Below are 21,265 nucleotides of genomic sequence, written 5' to 3'. Positions count from 1 at the left end.
GAGAGGATTTTAGGGCACGAGATGCTGCCACAAACAATCAGCGAGATTACGTTGCCGTTCGTTGTGCGCGGACGAGACCGCTGGCTCGGATGTCGAAGTGTTTGCTATTTGGCAGGCAATGAAAAATACGTGAAAGAAGAGAAAGAACGGACACCGAGCAAAATATGGCAAATCTAAAGTCAAATGACAGAAATGAAACCATTACCATAAAAAGTATACAATGCAACAATAATTCATTTAAACAATAGAAAATACTGCTTGAACGGCTCCACGTACGAAAGAAATGTGATTCCTTTAAACTTTTGGATACAATTGTATCAATTAGTACACCCGTAAACAACACAAACCGTCATTTTTGATGAAACAACTACGCCTCCGCACAATCAAAGCACCCAATACGGTCCAAACTGGGTACGGGCACGTCAGAGTGACGTCACTGGAATGTATCACCGCAGTGAACTATGAAGGAATGTGTGGTGTGCGTACTGTAAGACCTTCGGTACACACACCATCAGATTATTTGACTTGTCGCTCTAAGATGTAGGCGAGTGTCAGCAATATGTCTCGTGGTCTTATCGTGGCGTGTTTATCTTCTGCCGTTAGGTCAGACGCTAGAAATGCCACTTGCACGCTTAGAGTAGCAGGTTGACGGTGTCCAACTTTAAACAGAACTTGATTAATTTTCACACACATTTATTAAAATAATAACAAGCATAAAAATAACTTAACTTGGTTCTGGATGCTATTTACAATTGACAATCTGAAGTTCCTTTGTTCTTGGTACGTTAATCTTATTGTCACATATCTCTGATACTTGACAAAGTGTCTATACATTTCTCTTCATGGCTATGTACAGGAATATGATAATCTTATTAGGCGCAGACTGAAACTTGACTGCAGACTGATGCAGACTAATGCAGACTGACTAATCGGAGGTCTGTACACTCGTAATACCTCGCGCGTTCAGGTACCACTCCGCGAGTGTGATACGCGAGGAGAAAAGGTTCTACGTTAGCAGCAATCTCATTGGCTGCGTTACATATTAATACGCCGATCGGCAGAAGCAGAATTTGGTCCGTCTTTATGGCAGCGCCATCTCGTAGAGCGGAGACGGACGAGCGCTGCGTCTGCGCTGTTGTGCTTAGCGGGGCGCTCTCTAGTGGGAAAGTTGTGTACGCGCTGACTACACGGAACTATGTACACAACAGAGTGAATACGGCGAACCTAATGTTTTGGACTAGTTAAGACGGCGGATATCGGCTTCGAGTTTGTGACGTAATGACTATCTTCATTTTTTGTCTCCTTGTCGCAAGCACAGATAAAATGAGGTGAGACATACGGAGATATTAACTAGTTACAGCGTGTTTACAAACAGGCGCCTCCGATAATTGGTCGTCGATGAGCACAATACGTAGTAGGTTAATTAAGTTACGTCACTCGGCACTAATGAGGTGGACGCTTTAAACTTATACTATTACTAGCTGAATAAACGCTGCAGGCGAATAACACCTAAAGCGCAATTTGGATTGAATGAAGAATGTAATACATGTAGTAAGAGTGTATGACGAAAAATTCTAATTACATTCCACAGTGTTTGGGAATCTAACATAATTAATCATCAGTCAATTATCTACATTTACATCCACAGACATACTTTGCAAACCAGTGTGAAGTGCATGGTTGGGCGTACCTCCCAATGTACCAGTCTTCTTCCGTTCCATTCACATACTGAGCGAGGAAAGAATGAACTACGTTTGAATGCCTAGAGCGCGCTGTAGTTAATATAATTTTGTCCTCATGATCCATATTGAAGCGATACGTAGGGAAGTATAATATATTTCAAGAATTTTCATTTGCAGCTGGTTCTTGGAACTTTATAAGTAACTTTTCTCGGGATAACTTGCGTTGTCTTCGTGTATTTGCCGGTTCAGTTTCTGATCATCTCCTTTACACTATCCTCGGGTCAAAGAAACCAGTTCCCTTTCATGTTGCCTTTCTCTGTATATGCACAATATCCCCTGTTAGTACGAGTCAGACACACTTGCACAATATTCTAGAATAGTTCACACGAATTATTTGTAAGCAATCTCGTTCGTAGACTGATTGCATTTCTACTAATAATCTTAAGTCCGCCACCTGTTTTACCCACGACTGAGCCTATGAGATCATTTTAAACCCCAACAATGATTGATGCCGGCTTTACCGTTGACAACACGGCGACCAACCCAAGTCCTGTTCTGGGTGCAGCAAAGAAGGCCGCTTCCGGTCTGAGTGCTTTCAACGGCTCTTCGCCCAATTGCCTTCAACTCCAACGATGGTTTTACCAGTCACCTACGTATCGGTGCTCTCTTATCCTCCTGCCGTCCGTCGTCAGTCGGATCACGAAACTGGGTCCCAAAGAGCTGCTATGGAAGACGTCGGAGTCGACGCGTCACGCTTACGACCTGACTCGACTCTGGTGCCACAACAAACAGCGACGACTACCGATCCTCTCCCAGCCGATGATACGGACGTCACGTCGCGAACCGTCCCCGCGACGGCCGTCCTCCCGTACCGCTATGACTCCCAACCGCCTACCGATACTGAGGGACGGACACGAAAACGACGTTCACGTAAACGGTGCAAGAGGAGGCGTCGTAGGGTCTCGGAACGAGACACCTTCTCCTGAGGTTCCAGAGGCCATTCGGCCCGACGAGGCCTCGGAGACACTGCACAACGACAAGAATGAAGACGACGCGAGATCTGGCTGCGCCGGTTCCTACTCCACTGGATCGCCTAGGGTCACCTGAACCGATGGACTCCACCGTTACGACTGCCGCCGAGACGTCCTCTGCTCTTACGGACCACAGTTACCTCGATGATTTAAAGAGGAGGCGTTGACTACGTCCTCAACCCCACACTAGGGACTGAGCTACCCCAGACAGAGCCCTAGTTACGCCGACGCCAACGCCCTCAGGTAGCGTACGGCGTAGCTCCCTCCCCCTCCCCTCCCCCCCCCCCCCTTGGCCCACGACTACAAACGTACCGAACAGCGACGATAAACACCAGTTCCTGAGTGGAAATTCAACTGCTGCGAGAGATAATATGGGCATCAGACGTCGACATCGCACTACCACAGGACTTGGCTACACTTCCGGACGTCGCGGGCAATAACACTTATCCCTCCCCTGGTTACCACCGGGGACGTATTGCAGCCGTCTGTGGCGGCGAAGGCATTCCGACAGCTGTGGTCACATACTTTCCGTGGCACAGCGACACGCTTGTTGTCACCACCCGTCCAGACATGACAGACCACGCTTCTACTCAGAAGAAATCGCTCCTTTACTTCTTGGACGCTGTGACCATTACTTGCATGGTGGTGATTTTAATTGTATTCTGCACCCTAAGGATCAAATGCTCCTCTACACTTGGGAAGTTCGGCACCGCGACGCGCCTGGACGTAACTGACAGACAGGTCACTACGCGGGCCGCCTTGACAGGATTTACGTCTCTCGGGACCTCACACCTGCACTCCAAGTGCACAATTTAGCCCCTTGGCCTTTTCCGGCCACTGCGCTTACTTCTGCAACATTCTCCTGCGGCAACAAGTGGTCTGCCGTAGACATAAACTGTGGAAGTTAAATACCCCTCATCTCCACGATCTCGAATGTCTTCATCGCGTTACTGAGACATGGCCCACCAGTGAACCTCGCTTGCCTCGGTACTGCACAACCCTGACTTGGTGCATGGAATGCGCAAAACCTGCCATTCGACGCACATTGATTCAGACAGCAAGGAAGTAACTGCGTAGTGCCAGCACACTACCAACAATTTCTACGCCGTTCTCCGCAGCCTGGTCACCCAGCCGCTCACCCCTGAAACCCAGAGGGAATGTAGCAGGATTAAGGAAACAATCGTGACGCTTACACGCCGTATACTGTGAGAGTCGGTGGTGAGGGCCAGACATGAAGATTCGGCTGCACATGAAGACCCCAATATATATTGTATCGCCTGCGATGGGAAACAGTGACGACAACGACTCATCACTGAGATCTACACTCGTCGCGTCCAGCACATCACTTGTCAGGCCGAAACCGTCGATGCCTCTGTAGACCACTACCTCACAATGTACTGGGAGGAGCCAACCGACTCCCGTGCCGAGGGAGTTGTGTTACCACACGCGCCGGCGATGAGGCAGACAAGCTGATGGAGTCTTATTTTCGACGAGTTCCACGGTGCAATCCACAAAGGTGCTTTGAATACGTCACCTGGCATCGATCAGATGCCGATAGAATTATATCAGTTCTTCCTTGCACTAATGGCGATGGACGACAATGTTTGGTGAACTGTTGACGACTGACAATTATTACAGCAATCCCCAAACGGACACCTGGAGCGAAGACAGCACATTACCACTCTCTCTCTGCTAAATCTCTGCTAAATGTAGACTATAATATTTTTGCACAACTCCTGTCGACGCGTTGCCGCAAGGTACTCCATTGCATGCTTTCCCCAGAACAAACAACTAAAGGTAGCTCAGTTAATATACAAAGGGAATGACGCGATTTCAACGCACTGGGAGCGGCATGCTGATTCCTCGCCGCAGTGGTTGCCATTGATTTTGACGACGCATTCGACAAGCTGCAGCATGGTCTTTTTACTCTCCATAATAAAATGAACGACTTTTCCATCCCTCTTTACTGCTACCATCCAGCGCCTGTACAACAGCACCGAATCCCTGATTGAGGTCAATAGCCGTGTGGCGGGACCAGTGACCATAGGCCGTTCCACTCCGGAGCCGAGCTGCTGCTACGGTCGCAGGTCCGAATCCTGCCTCGGGCATGGATGCGTATGATAGGTTAGTTAGGTTTACGTAGTTCTATGTCTAGGGGACTGATGACTTCAGATGTTAAGTCCCATAGTGCTTAGAGCCATTTGAACCATAGGCCGTTCCATAAGGCCAGGTTGCCCACTTCCGATACTACTCTATGCCATACCATAACCCTGGAGCCACTCATATGGTCTCACATTGCGACAGCACACTTCTCACTGTCGTGCGTATGTGAACAACTTCCTCCTCGTAGTCCGAAACGCAGATGGTACTCGATTTGATATTAACGTATGGAACTGCAGCGGGCAATACCATGAATGTGGCTAAATCCTCGGTGATGCCCATTTGACACGGCCTATCGGAAGACTACTTAGCACTCCCCACCCTTCCCCTCTTTGTACAAAACCTAACCTATGATATCTTGATATCATTTTCGCCTCCACCGTGCGCCGCTCCGCTGTCATTAACTTTCGGCGTACTCTCCAAATTATCCACACGGCAGTGCGACAAACTCTCCACCGCCAAGTCGATTCTTTACAAGGTGTCGAAGACCTCAGTCAGCATGTGGCGTGTAAGGTGGTCCACATCACGCAAGTACCCCCACAGCTAATAAATATTGTACGCACCTGCCAGGCCGTGTTCGATACTTTCTCTGCGGCCGGTATGTTCTTTTAATGTCCGTTACGAAACACTCACCTCCCCCCCGCGAGCGGGAGGCCTCCGTCTTGTCGATGTGCGACTCCGAGTGGTGTCTTTGTACATGGCCAAAGGGGGCACATTTCTGATTTCATCGCAGAATGCTGCTACGCTCACAGTCACTGACCAAGCACTCCCTTTCCTCGAAGCAAAGATTTCTACACGCCACTACTCCGTTGCAGTCCCGCAACACCGTCGAACTCAAACATCCATCGAGCCGATGGCCCACGGTTTGGCGTCACATCCACCAGCTTTTCCTTCCCTCTACCGTCCGGGCAACACGGTTACATGTCGCATATGGAAAATTCCCTGTAAATCAACGTCTTCACGCAGTCGGGTGGTCGGACACTTAGCTTTGTACAACCAGCCAGCTCATGCTACTGTCAGTGACATCTGGAAACTGGGTCGACAGTTCGTTGCCTGCTGTCTCTGCATTCCGCCGGATTCGATTCACTGATGGGCTTTTATCCATACATGCGATTGTATGGGTCAAGTGGTAGACGATCATTTCTTTGTATGCTCATGACGAAAAATCAAGATTTGACTTGGGCCACATCTTACAAACCGCCCACATTGAAATCGAGCAGCTACAACACTAGTGCACCTTGTTCGCCAATTTCTTTCTCGCGACCTTTACGTCACACCCGCTCAGCTGGATGGTGATACACACGGTCGGCATTGCCGCACCTCCTGCTGACGCCTGCGACTCCCCGCGCTACATTTCAAATCGCACCCCACAACGGGTAGGCCCATGGACTCGCGCCCCTTTCTTTTACGCGTTACAGCAGACCATCCCGGTCATTCTCCCAACTCTACTGTCCCCTCCTCCTTGGCTTCTGCCCACTTCTGCCCGGTAGTGATGTAGGGAACACCATGGCCAGGCCTCGCATGTTGATCACTGCCCACGCTGTTCCCAATCCCCATCTGCCGAAGAGCAGGGTGCGTGCAAGTCTTACTATGCCCCCACCTTTTCTTCCCTCTTTGCACATGGCGTCCCACCTCTTAGCTTACTGTCAGCTTTTCTTTTCTTCCCATACTCGTTAATAAAGACGTTTGCACGCCTTGTTCGAGTGTTCTGTATAATGTTCGTTCCACCGGAAGGACGGCACTTGCGTTGTATTTATGCTTGTACGAATAAAGTTATTTTGTTTAACTTGCTTCTTGTTTCTCGCAAAAAAAAGAAAGAGAAAGACGGAGGAAGGGGAACGGTTCAGGGACGGAAAGGGGGAAGCATTGTGCCCAGGCCTCGGGTTTCCACCCCTCCCGACCCTGTCTCCACCGACCTGAAGCTGACCAATCCACATCCTGATTTAAAAAAAAAAAAAAAAAAAAAAAAGGAGAAATAACAGGGGGAAAATTATTGATAAGAAAGGATCGCTAATACCTTGTGCCGTGTCGCTCGACCCCGGGGGTAAGCCGGTTCGAATCCTAGGGGTGGAAAAAATGTTCACTTCCAATATTTAGCCGTCAAGGGAAGGGGAGATCGTGTCGTGAAATTCCTGATCACCAGCCTTTGCACCAATGCCCTGGTTTAAATACTAAACCTCTCCGCAGTGTACCTTGAAGTAATGCCATGTGACACTGTTGGTGATCTGTCTGTCGGATGGAGACATTAAAATCAGCCTCTTCCTTCTCCCATCATCATCATACAACACAAACATTGCACTACGCTCCACACACACACACACACACACACACACACACACAATACATATACGTAGTAATACATGAAGTTGTAATCTAGAATGTTTGCAAATAAAGAAGCTGAACTTTGGGACATCGCAGCTTCACGGCTGGTTAACGGCTGTCATTGCATCACCTGAGGATACATCCGTAATTGTGCGAAACAGTAAACGACTGAAAAACAGCTAAAGCGGCTTTAAGAGACTTCATTCACGGTGGACTCCGTTAATTCATGCGACCTTTTTTAGTTAAAATGGTTTTGAATATTCATAAATATTAATTCTACAACGTATTACTCTCAGTATTTGTATGAGTTGATCGTTTCCAGTTGTGACTCGTTCATGTTGTGTTAGGAAACTATGGTTTTTTTTTCGTTTCATGATGTGACAATTTTACATTTCTTAAGATTTAAAGTAAGTTGCCAATTTTTGCGTCACTTTGAAATCTAATCAAGATCCAACAGAATATTTGGCAGCTTTTCTCAGACAGTAGTTCTTCGTAGTTTACTGCGTTACCTGCGAAAAGTCTGAGGTTACTATTAATATTGTCTGCATGGTAAGTAATATACAGTATGAACAGTAGTTTCCAACTCACTTCCCTGGGGCATACCGGAAGCTGCTTCTGCATCTGTCTATCACCCTCATTACAAAATAACATGCTGCTTCCTCCCTGCCAAGAAGTCCTCAATCCCGTCATAAATTTCGCTTCATACTCCATGCGATCGTACTTCTGGTAAGAAGCAAGGGTGAGTTACTGGGTCAAATACATTTAGGAAATTGAGAAATACTGCGTCTTTCTGCCTTCGTAAATGGCCTTCATGTTGTCATTTGATGTGAGCTAGGTTTCACATGACAGACGTACCCTGTTAAGTTTGGGCTTAGAATATGTTCTAAGATGATAAAATCAATCGATGTCAAGAATACTGGACTAAAGTTTCGTGGATCACTGCTCCTATCCTTCTGGTAGACGGATGTTGATCTGTGATTTCTTCCGAACTTTGGGATATGGTTCTTTGTTCAAGGGATTTACTGTAGATTATGGTTAGAAGAGGTGCTATCTCAATTGTAAATTCCATATAGATCCTGATAAGAATTCCATTGGGCCCTGCAGTTGCGTTCAGTTTTATCGTTTTCAGCTGTTTCTCAAAATCACTGACACTAATATCTATGTCACTCATCTTTGCAATGCTGTAAGAATTAAATTGGATTTTTATTTGGAAAGGAACATTTGAAGGCGGAGATCAGTGTTTCTGATTTTGCTTTACTATCCTCAATTTCAGCCACTGTCTCGACCAAGGCACCACTAACAGCATTTACATACGATCATAATTTCTTAGGGTTTTGATAATATTCTATTACAATAGTCGTTGAGGGCTTCATTGCCCTCTTGACCGCCAAAGCCGTTTCATTCAATATTCCCTTATCTACAACTCTGAGCCTTGTTTTACACTTATTATGTAGCAGTCTCTGTTCTTTAGCAGTTTCTTTAGAGTGACTGTACACCACTGAGGGTCCCTACCACATTGACTGTTCCTCTAGGTACATATCCGTCAAGTGCATGATCACCTGTACTTCTAAAGAACTTCTTTATTTGCCGCCAAGAGCTGCTGATAAAACTTCTATATTGAATAACCAGTTCCCGTCCTGGCACCATCACTAGATTCATAAAACATATACGTCATACTTGGTGATATAATATCAATGGCTTCGACTAATAAAATTTATGGGTTCGTCACTGCTGTCAAACAAAAACCTAAATTATAAAGTCAGTCACAAAAATGTTTCAACTCATATTATAACATGAACGAATGCACTGTTTCCCAGATATTTATGACTGACTGTGTAATTCTGAATGAATGCACTGTCTGACGCATTTTAAAATCTGGCCACAGGCCTTTGGAAAAGGTGAAGTGATAATTTTAGTGTTTAATTAAAAATGGTAAATGAGAAATGCTGGTACCTTAATAACCAGCGTAGCCATGCGTTGTGTTTTACACGTGCTGATTATCAGTTTGTGGGATGGAGTTGCGTGCTTGTTGCACTTGCTCGGTCAATAGAGTGAGATTTAATGCTCTTTGTCGTCCGATGATTCCCCATATATGCTCGAGTGGAGACAGATCTGGTGGCTGAGCAGCCAGAGCAACATATCAACACCCTCTGTAGCATGTTGTGTTTCCACAGAGGTATTTGGGTGAACGTTATTTTGTTGGAAAACATCCCCTGGAATGCTGTTCATAAATGGCAGTGCAAAAGGTCGAATCACCAGATTGACGTACACTTTTGTTGCCAGGGCGCTTGGGATAACAATAGGAGTTCTGCTGTTACACTAAATTACACCGCAGAACAAAAATGTATAGACGCAACGCGTATATCACCCACATGTTGGAGGTAATCCTCAACTGACCTAACAAACGCACGGATATCACTGGCAACGCAGCAGAACCAGTTTTAATCATAAAACACAACACAGCTCCACTCTGACTTCCAATGAGCAATCACTTGACACCACTTAAGCCGCAAATGGCGGTGGCTCTGGGGCCAGTGTTCAAATGGCTCTGAGCACTATGGGTTCAAATGGATCAAATGGCTCTGAGCACTATGGGACTTAACAGCTGTGGTCATCAGTCCCCTAGAACTTAGAACTACTTAAACCTAATTAACCTAAGGACATCACACACATCCATGCCCGAGGCAGGATTCGAACCTGCGACCGTAGCAGTCACGCGGTTCCGGACTGCGCGCGTAGAACCGCGAGACCACCGCGGCCGGCAGCACTATGGGACTGAACACCTGCGGTCATCAGTCCCCTAGAACTTAGAACTACTTAAACCTAACCTAACCTAAGGACATCACACCCATCATGCCCGAGGCAGGATTCGAACCTGCGACCGTAACAGTTCCGGACTGAAGCGCCTAGAACCGCTCGGCCACCGCGGCTGGCTTGGGGTCAGTGTAAAGGACACTAAAGGACGTCTGGCTCGGAGACGTCTGACCTGTATCAGTTCTTTGTGTCACTGTGGTGCCAACTGCTGCTCAAATTGCTGCTGCATTTGCAGGACGATGCGCCAGGGCGATATGTCTTACCCAACTGGGTAGTGTCACGTGGCCGACCGGAGCCCTGTTTTCTTGCGACCGTACATTCTCGCAAACATGCAGTCATGCATAGTAGCTACATCCCTGCCAAGTATTTCTGCAGTATCGCAAAAGGAAATGCAGCTCCTTGATGCCCTATTACATTAACTCGTTCAAACTCAGTGAGGTGTCGATAATGATGTCTTTGTTGCCTTAAAGGCATTCCTAGCTAACAGCAACTCACCGGTCCAGTCGCAAAGGTAACTAACGGTCACGACCGTTACAGCGTCTATATGGAGCAAACCTGATTTCCATCCCCATAGTGGCGTTACTAGCGCCACTCTTATGCGACTGGGGCGTAACTTAAATAGACATTTTATTTCAGATGTGGAGATACACCTATCAACTTTAGTTTGTGTTGCATAAATTCTTCTTAGTGTTACGACTTTTTTTCGTCAGTGTGTATCGCCTCGGACAACTCTTCAAGTCTCAAACATCTATACACAGACTGAAGCGACCACTGAAAATTTGCACCAAGGCCAGGATTCGAACCCGGGTCTCCTGCTCACTGGGAAGATGCGCTAACCAATACGACACCATGGCAAAGTGACTTAGCGTGGACGAGCTTAGGACGCCTCTCTCTTCAGTTCAGATTTGCATTCACCCACCAACTCACTTGGTATTCGCCCTAATCTCGAACAACGTTGCGTAGGCCGTAATTGCCATCTACCCTCAACCTTTACATGAGTAGGATCATCGCTTCAGCGAAGATTGTTTCTTCCTGGTGAACGTTGTGACAAACAAGCCCACTATGCACCATTGTAGGTAACGAATAGGGAGCGTAGGACAGGAATCGCTTATTAGCTGGGCCATCATGTGCCCGTCTAATGAATATAGCCAGTTAATTCAGAACTAACTCTATTGGAAATACGTTGGAAGTCGTTGTACTCTCCATAGCGACTCATTCTGCTGTTCTGCCTCTCTACTGACAACTCATTTCATAATCATGGACCTCCTCTCGTGACATCTAGTAGTCCTTCCCGCATTAAATATGAGTATCCGGTTGCTTTTGATCAGACAACACGTCATAGGAAGAACAAAGAGTGTCAACGAGCAGATCAAAGGCTTGAATAACAGAAGTACTGTTGGTTTGGCCATACGTAGAATTCTTGTCTAATTCACGTTTCCTACTAGTCTGAAATATGCCGCTCAAACTCGCTCTACGAGTGCTGCTCAGACTCAATAATGCGTATTATATACATGTTTATGTAGCGTAGACTCAGAATTTGTTTAGTCTTGTTTGATAAACATAGTTCCTTTCGCTGAATAATGGCGTGAGACACGATAAAAACGGCGAGAATGGCGGGGGGGGGGGGGGGCGGAGGTTGCTGCACGGGCTGCCTATTGATTCTACTGCTCTATTGAATGTGTTTACGATTAATATCTGGAAATAACATAAATGTTATCGCTCTCTTGGTTTTGCTGCGCGCGACCGCTGGAGAGAGTAATCGCATTTCGTAAATGACTGTTATCGGTAGGCCTGCATACTGTATCCACAATTTGCAGGGCGGAGTACGTAAGTGGAGTGTGCAGTCTATGTTTTGCACGAGTAAACGGCATGACTTATACATTGCGCACCATAAACAGTGATCGGTGGAAAGAGGTTGTTTATCGTTCCTGATGCATAATTTAAGTTCCATTTCAGGGAGGAACTTAATTTGACAGCGCGTGTGTTTTCCGAAATTTCCAGCGATAGAGGGATTTGTCTGACTAATACGCTTTCTCTAGAAGCAAAAGAGGCTGAAGTGAGAGAGAAATAACTCCTATGAACGCCTAGAAATAATAAGAAGCTAAAGAAGTAAATTATTGTTTAATGAATTTAGCTCATAACCTATAAGAAACACAAACTATTGATATCTGAGCGATGTTTATGTTTTCAGAGCTACAGCAGAACGTTTGAAGTATCTGAAACATGAAAGCCAATTTCTTGCCTCATTCCGATGTACGGTGATAGATCCGTCTCCGAGACGTCCAGAAACAAAAAATTGGAAGCATTCTTTATTTCAGCAGAGATTGTGTGCTGTTTGGGAGGTAGGAGAGAGTTTCTGGGACAGTTGCAATTGCGAGTACAGGACTACACCGTACCTGGATAGCTCACTGGGTAAGAACCAGTAATTGTAACATCGTTCTTTTTTCCCAGTAAGTTATAACAGTAGTAGGAGGACTTATTGGTTAACTGGTGGTGGACAACGAACCACAGCGGAAGTTGGAGTATCTCAGATGTAAAAATCATTGCCAGAGGTGAAATAAGCGATAAACTTCAGAGATAAGGTCTTCAACTTACTGAATAGTGAAACACGAAACATTGCATGTGCGGACTGACACACTTATTACCACCAAGTAACACGTACTAGAATACATGTCCGTAACTTAATTTTCGTAACAGTGCTGAGGTCACGACTGGCAACTCGAATTATGCAGAACCGAGGCAAACGCTACAGACTTGAGTATTGCTGTGAATTTAGTACAGGAATGAGCAGTCTAAGACTACAAGATTCGATGGTTATTCTAAAGCTTCCACCCCGTCTCCATCCTATTGGCAGTAATAAAAAGGGGAATCGCAGTATGACCTCACAACCATGTTCATCTTTCATGCCACCTACATCTACATCTGCATGAATACTCTGCAAATCACAATTAAGTGCCCGGCAGAACGTTCAGCGAACCACAGTCACAATAATTTTCTCGAACAGCGAGCGGAAAAAATGAACACCTATATCTTTCCGTGCGAGTTCTGATTTCCCTTATTTTATTATGACGATCGTTTCTCCCCATGAAGGTCGGCATCAACAAAATAGCTTCACCTTCGGAGGAGAAAGTTGGTGATTGAAATTTCGGTAGAAGATCACGTCGCAACCAGAAACGCCTAGGTTGTAATGATGTCCACCCCAAGTCCTGTATTACGTCCGCGACATTCTCTCCCCTATTTCGCGATGTTACAAAACGAGACGCGCTTCTTTGAACTTTTTCGATGTACTCCGTCAATACTATCTGTTAAGGATCCCACACCGCGCAGCGGTACTCCAAAAGAGAACGGACAAGCGTTGTGTAGGAAGTCTCCTTAGTAGATCTGTTACATTTTATAAGTGTCCTGCCAATAAAACGCAGTCTTTGGTTAGACTTACTCACAACGTTATCCTCACAATTTAAGTTGTTCGTAATTGTAATTCGTAGGTATTTAGTTGAATTTACGGCCTTTATATTTGACTGATTTATCGTGTAATCTAAGTTTAACGGATTTCTTTTAGCACACATGTGGATGACCTCACACTTTTCGTTATTTAAGGTCAACTGCCAATTTTCGCACCATTCAGATGTCTTTTCTAAATCGTTTTGCAATTTGTTTTGATCTTCTGATGACTTTACCAGACGACAAACGACAGCATCATCTGCAAACAACATAAGACGGCTGCTCGGGTTGTCTCATAAATCGTTTATATAGATAAGGAACAGAAGAGGACCTATAACACTACCGTCTTTGACAACGGACCAATCTTCTGTGGTATACAGACACATAATATCTGTATGCATGTTTTGTGAGTTTCTTTGAACCGGGGTCTAAATTCGCTATGCATTTTTTAAAATAATTCCATGAACTGCAACTGTCATATTTCTTTTATTTTCTGTACTGTCGTTCGACTTCGATCTTGAACCATTTTCAAGTACTTAAATATATTTTTGACACTACGATATTTCCACGAGTCGGGGAGTGGAATGACAGAAGTCTGAAACTGGTCGGGACGCTAGAAAATCCGAAAAGGGAAATAGTAAGTCTCGTCTAGATACGTAGGGCATCAGAAAACTGAAATGGAAAGAAGACAAGGATTTCTTATGAAACGAGAACAGAGCAATATCAACAGCAGCAGGCTATGGTATAAAGGGAGTAGGATTCGTTATGATTAGAGAGGTAGGACAAAGTGAGTTGCTGCGAACAGTTTAGTGATGGGGTTGTTCTCGTCAGAATCGACAACAAACCAACACTGAACATAGTAGTTTTAGGTTTACATGTCGACGTTGTAAGCCGAAGATTAAGAGACAGAGGAAGTACATAAGGATATCGAATGGGTAATTCAGTACGTAAACGGAGATGAAAATCTAATAGATACGGGGGACTGGAACGCGGTTGTAAGGGAATGAGTAAAAGAAAGGGTTACGGGAGAATATAGGCTTCGCACTAGGAACGAGAGAGAAGAAAGACTAATTGAGTTCTTCAGTAAATTCCAGATAGTAATAGCGATTACTCTGTTGAAGAACCACGAGAGGAGAAGGTAGATTATACATGGGAAAGGGCGGAAGATACGGGAGGATTTCACTTATTCACTTAAATTACATAATGGACAGGCAGAAATTCTGAAGTCAGATTTTGGATTGTAAAACGTAGCCTGGAGCAGATATAAACTTAGATCACAATTTGAAAACGATTAAGAGTAGGCTGAAGTTTAAGAGACTAGTCAGTAATAATCATTGCGGAAAGAAGTGGACCCAACTTGTCAACAAGGCAGGGTGAAAGCTGTTAGCGGTTCCAAATAGTGTGGGGTGTTTTTGCATGAAGTGGACTGGGTCCTCTTGTTCAACTGATTCGATCATTGCCTGGGAATGGTTTGAAGAACATTCTGGACAATTCAAGAAAATGATACAGGCACCCAGCTCGACCGACATTCCATCAAAAATTTATGGAACATCATCAAGAGGCCAGTTCATGCACAACATCGTGCATTGACAACATTTTCGAAATTGTGGACGCCTATAGATGCAGCATGGCTCAGCATTTCTGCACGGGTCTTCCAACGACTTGTTGAGTCCATGTCATGTCGAGTTGCTCCACTACGCTGCGCAAAAGGAGGTCCCACATGAAATTGGGTTGTATCCCATGACTTTCATCACCTCAGTGTACTACACAATGCAAATAAAGAGTACTGTTGTTAGGTGCATTCAGCGAAGCTCTCACGGCATGAAAGTAGAACTTTGCAAAGTTTACATTCCAGAGTGAGATTTTCAATCTGTAGCGGAGTGTGCGCTGATATGAAACTTCCTGGCAGATGAAAACTGTGTGCCGGACCTAGACTCGAACTCGGGACTTTTGCCTTTCACGGGCAAGTGCTCTACTTGGTAGAGTTCGAGTCTCGGTCCGGCACACAGTTTTAATCTGCCAGAAAGTTACAAAGGTTACATTGTTTTGCTTTTTCCCGATCTGATAATTTAACTGCAATTGCTTCCACTGCATGGACTGTGAATATGATGTGAAATAAGCGCTAACATTTGTTTTGAAATGCTCAAACAATGTTCAATGTCAGGAAACAACTTACTGAGGGAGAGGAACTAATGATGGGACCAACAGAAAATCACTTAGATGATGGTGAAACGTAAAAATTTGGGAATTAAAAATCAGTGGGATTTAATTGTCTCTTCTGAGAGTCGTAAGGCGTATTTTCCTTGGTACTTTGGCAGGCACTTGCGATTTAGTTTCTGCGTGTGATGTGGAACCAGCCCATTGAAATACTGTTCATCACGTCTTTCATAAAATGCCCACCGATGACGGGAAGCGTATGTTAGTTAACCTCATTTGATAGAGCGGTCTCATACTGATCCAGCGCGACATTTCTTTCGTCGGTATGTATTAAGGAGCTGGAATGCGTATGTACCGTCTGTTTGTGTAAAATGATCATTCATTCTTCTAGCCAGATGTGATGAACACGTCTACGCAACAGAGAAGTTAGCGTTTTAACTGATAAAGCGTTGCGCTACAAGCAGAAATCAACAGTAAGAAGAATACTTTTGATTTTTGTTTTAGCGTTTGCCCGTTAGGCCTGTCTTTAAGTAAATTAACTCATCATCATTCTCTGTCTTCTTCTATTCCTTTTCTCATTGCATATATATTCTGCACTTTCATCTTACCCATCAAATGCTACCTTTCTACATATCTTTTTCTTTCTCCTGTCACCTTCACTTCTGGAATATCCGTCAATAACAACTGCCTTCTTAGACAGTGTTCTAACGAGTTATCTTTTCTCTTTAACACGTCCTGCAATTTTCTTCTTTTCTCGACGTCTCTGGTGCTCATACTGAACAAACTGTGTACGCGGCAGTTAATAAAAAGTCAACATTTTGTCGTACTCACTTGTTTGACATTTTCTGCCGACGTCCCGTTCCTAGCCATTACACCTTCTTGTATTCACAATATCCGATTTCCACTTGTTGGCCAAAACTGGAGCTATTTTTTTTTTTTTACCAGCGTAAATCGGTTCCGCATTAACATATTAGAATATCTATCAGGTTTCTTTGTCATACTATAGTTACAGCCCACACTGGATCATTGCGAGTATCTGCACTTTGATTATAACCACTCGGTACTATGTTCTTTCCCGATCTTCTTCATCTTCCAAAGCTCTGGTCTTCATATATAATGCTTCTACTTATGTGTATATTTTCCTGCTCAGCACTCTCAAAAAGACTTACACTGCGCGTGGTATGAGGGTTATGGTTATGAATTCTTCACATTTTTCTTTTTCTTATTGAGTATCATTATCGCCATTAAAACATCTTCCGCCCACACCGCACAGCCAGAGACGACTACGAAAGTATACGAAGAATACTGACTCCAAGTTGAAATAGAATATTATTAAGTGAATGCATAAAATTTGAGTCTTAGGAGAAGTGTGATACGGCCAGCTGTAAAGACACAAGTGGCAAGTCAGGTCGGTGGCAGTGAAGTCGTAAAGGAAGGGCATATGGGAAGGACTCGAGTGCTTCCTCCTGAGTGTTTGCGTCCATTAGGTCAAGCGACGTCACCCAGGACGAGCCCGCCCAGCCAGCCACGGCAGGCTCCATCTTCAACTCATTATGTTTTATTGTTCTTTTACAGCGCCGTATTCCGAGTTATAAACTCGCGGCCGCACCGGGAGATCAAAGTTACGGCGCGGCGCAGGGGCACAATTGCGTAACTCGCCAGCTTGACGAGTCCGCCCGTAGCAGCCGGAGTGGGAGACCGAAGCACAGAGGAACTGGGCGTCACACAGCGAGGGCTGCGGCACAAAGAAACTTAGCCCCACTTCTCTCTTCTCTTTCCCTTTTTTCCCCGGTCTCGCTTTTTTGTTCTTTTTTTCTCCTGACAGCAGGGAGGTCTCCGAGAAATGGGGCAGTGCACTGCGCGTTGCGCTGTCACTGATGCCCGCCGTGGTCCTCACAGCTGCTTTTTCGTCCTTGCTCGACACTTACAGCAGCTGCTGTTTGCTGTTGCGTGTCGCAGTGTCAGAAAGCGGAGGCGACGCTACTGTGCAAATAGAGCTTGCACTTCACTCCCTTCGCCACCCGTGCCTGTGAAAGCCGGTGAGTTCTGCCCAGTTAGAGACGGCAGATGATACACCTAAAATGTGCTCTCGATTTATGATTGTACCCGCAGCATACACTGTGAAGGTTTCAAAGCAATAAATGCGACCTGTATCTCATTTAAACTGAATGAGGTTTCTCAGCCAATCGCTCCGTGGCATTCCTCGCGAGAACGGTTGCATTGCGTTGCTGTAACAGGTGGTACATTACATTGGTGCAAATGTTCGTAGCGTTTTTCCATAAATTTAATAGTCATCAATAACGTAATATTCTCGTTCACTACCTACAATAGTCTACCAACGCTGGGGTAACTTTACGATTCCGCGATTGCAAAAATCACGTTCTTTTGAGGGGAAGAACTCGTCGACCCATGTTCGGAGCTCATTTTCATCTGGAAAGGAAGTTCCTTGAAGGTTGTTCGACAGAGACAGCAAGAGACGGAAATCGGAGTTCGAAAGATCAGGTGAATAAGGTGCGTGCGGAATGACTTCTCAACCTACCTCCTGTATTGGTACAGTGCTTTTTGTCACTTTAGCTGATTGCGTGGTGGAGGGAGGGGGGCGAGGGGGGCGCTATATTGTAGTAGCAGCACTTCACACAGTCTTCCTTGTCGTTGTTCTCCGACTAATCACATGCAAGACTATGTAGCGAACAAAATACTCAACGAATAAGGGGTTACACGTGTTCCTAGGACCGCTCCCGACTTCTCAATGGTGTTATTAACTTCATTATGACGTTTTTATTAATTTATATTTCCTGTACATCTCTTGTTATCCGTTTATATGCTCCAAATGACTTTGAGTTTTGGACGGTTATGAATCAAATGACAGAACTGCCATTCTAGTTAAGACAGTCAATTATATATATGTTTGCGTTTTGGTTCTATGTCTCTGTCTGGACTGAAGAGGCTATTGTCAGTTTACTATTTTTGTTCTATTTTGTAAGCTCACAAATGGAAATATATTGAAATGTGTTCTTCAGTCTATTGTAGGACACAATTCGTGTTGAAACAGTTCCAGCCCTTCATTATTTTGTTTTTGTGCTAATGTACATATATGGTTGTTTTAATAAAGGAAAAAAAACTGGCGAATGCAAGACGTCAAAGTTGTCGCAGTGGCGATTACTGCTCGGGGGAGCAATTCGTAGTACCCCACACCGCCGGTGTTCCACCAGATGTATAGCCCTGTCTTTTGAGGATGCGCTAAAGTCTTGGTACGGGGAGTTGCTGCTTTGTTTTGGCTCAACCATTACTTGCTTTTCCTCATTTTAGCATAAAGACACCATTTCTCGTCACCAGTAATGATAAAGGATCGGAAAGGTTTGAGAGCCAATTGATGACGAGAAAGCAGAAATGCACATACGATTTTTGTGATTCTGGAGTAGAGCTTGCGTTAACCATTCACCAAATTTTTGAACTTTCCCCATTGAATGCAAATGTCGCACGTAGGTGCAACGATCACATTTCTTCACATTTGCCAGTTCTCGAATAGACTGACGTGGATCATTAGAGATTAATGCGTTTAAACGATCGTCATCACACCCCGACTGTCTTTCTAAACGTGGAGAGTTACTAAAGTCAGTACGATCCTCCTTAAAATAAAAAGAAACATTTTCTTGGCATACTCTGTTCAGCGACATTATCCCCATACGCAGCGAAAATGTTTCTGGAGGCCTCCGCCGCTGTCATCCCTTTATTGAACCGAAACAGAAGAAATCGGAAATGTTCCGATTTCTCTAGTTTGCACCAATAGCTCCACTCACTATCTCTAAATGACAAAATGACAACATGTAACCTCAAAAACCAACACTGAACTGCAAATAAAAAAATAACAATCTCTAAATAAACTCGTAGCACCCTGAATATCAACATGCGAAACAAAAGTGCTACGAATTTATGCACAAACCTAATATTTGCTGTAATATCCCAACCTCTCTCTTGCTCTATACTTTTTACGCTTTACAGCTCCCATCAGTATTGCCAGGGTTTCCCTAACATATTCTTTTCCTCGCCAATTCTACGGAGAAACTCCTAATTCCTTATCTTATCAGCCCTTCTAATTTTCAACACTCTTCTGTAGTGCCACATCTCAAATGCTTCTATTCACTTCAGTTCTAGTTTTCCCACAAGCGCCGGCCAGTGTGGCCGAGAGGTTCTAGGCACTTCAGTCTGGAACCGCGCGACCGCTACGGTCGCAGATTCGAATCCTGCCTCGGGCATGGATGTGTGTGATGTCCTTAGGTTAGTTAGGTTTAAGTAGTTCTAAGTCTAGAGGACTGATGACCTCCGATATTGAGTCTCATAGTGCTCAGAGCCATTTTTTCCCCACAATCCATGTTTGTCATACAATGTTCTGCTCCTTACGTACATTCTCAGGAATTTCTTCCTCAAATTAAGGCCTATCTTTGATACTAGTGGACTTCTCTTGGCGAGAAATGCCTTCTTTGCGAGTGCTAATCTGCATTTTGTGTCCACATTGCTCCGTCCGTCATGAGTTACTTTGCTGCCTAGACAAAATTGTTCAAATGGCTCTGAGTACTATTGGACTTAACATCTCAGGTCATCAGTCCCCTAGAACTTAGAACTACTTAAACCTAACTAACCTAAGGACATCACACACATCCATGCCCGAGGCAGGATTCGAATCTGCGACCTTAGCGGTCGTGCGGTTCCAGAATGAAGCGCCTAGAACCGGCTGCCTAGACAGCATAATTCCTTAATTTACTTCGTGATCCCCAAGTTTGATGTTAATTTTCTCGTTATTCTCGTTTCTGCTACTTCTCATTACTTTCGTCTTTCTTCGGTTTTGTCTCAATCCATACTCTGTACTCACGAGACTGATCATTCCATTCAGCGGATCCTGCAGTTCTTCTTCATTTTCACTGAGGTTAGCAATATCATCACCAAATTTTATCACTGATCGCCTTTCACCTTGAGTTTTAATCCTACTCTTGAACCTTTCATTTATTTCCGTCATTGCTTCTTCGACGTATAGGTTCAACAGCACGGACGAAAGACTACATCCCTGTCTTACGACTTTTTTAATTCAGTTCTTGGTCTTCCTATCTCATGGTTCCTTCTTGATTCATAAACATTTAGTAAATTACTCGTTTTTCCTTAAGATGTTCTTATTTTTCTCAGAATTTTGAACATCTTGCGCCATTTGACATTGTCGAACGTTTTTTTCCAGGCCGACAAATCCTATGAAAGAATCTTGATTTTTCTTTGGTCTTTTCCATTCTTAACAGCAATGTCAGAACTGTCTCTCTTGTGCCTTAACCTTTCCTATAGCTAAATTCATCGTCATCTATAAACATCCTGGTTTTTTCGATTTTTTTGTATATAATTCTTGTCAGCAACTTGGCTGCATGAGCTTCTAAGCTGATTGCGCGATAATCCTCGCACTTGTCGGCTCTCGCAATCTTGGTAGTTGTATGGATGATGTTTTTCCGAAGGTCTAATGGTACATACGCTCTACACACCAATGTGAGTAATCGTTTTGTTGCCACTTCCCCCACTGATTTTAGAAATTCCATTTTATTGTTTTCTGTTTCTTCTGCCTTACTTGATTTCACGCCTTGCAAAGCTCTCCTATATTCTAATATTGGATCTCCTATCCCT

At 44.6% G+C, this 21,265-nt stretch overlaps 1 protein-coding gene across 3 annotated transcripts in view; it reads right to left on the bottom strand.

Annotated features, from left to right (window-relative positions):
• Positions 1-21,265, bottom strand: part of LOC124797986 (lachesin) — an 871,202-nt gene that overhangs the window by 286,575 nt on the left and 563,362 nt on the right. The gene's annotated exons all lie outside the window — the stretch shown is intronic.

This window comes from Schistocerca piceifrons, chromosome 5 (assembly GCF_021461385.2).
Source record: "Schistocerca piceifrons isolate TAMUIC-IGC-003096 chromosome 5, iqSchPice1.1, whole genome shotgun sequence".
Taxonomy (NCBI): Eukaryota; Metazoa; Arthropoda; class Insecta; order Orthoptera; family Acrididae; genus Schistocerca; species Schistocerca piceifrons.
This window is presented reverse-complemented; position numbering and strand designations above follow the sequence as displayed.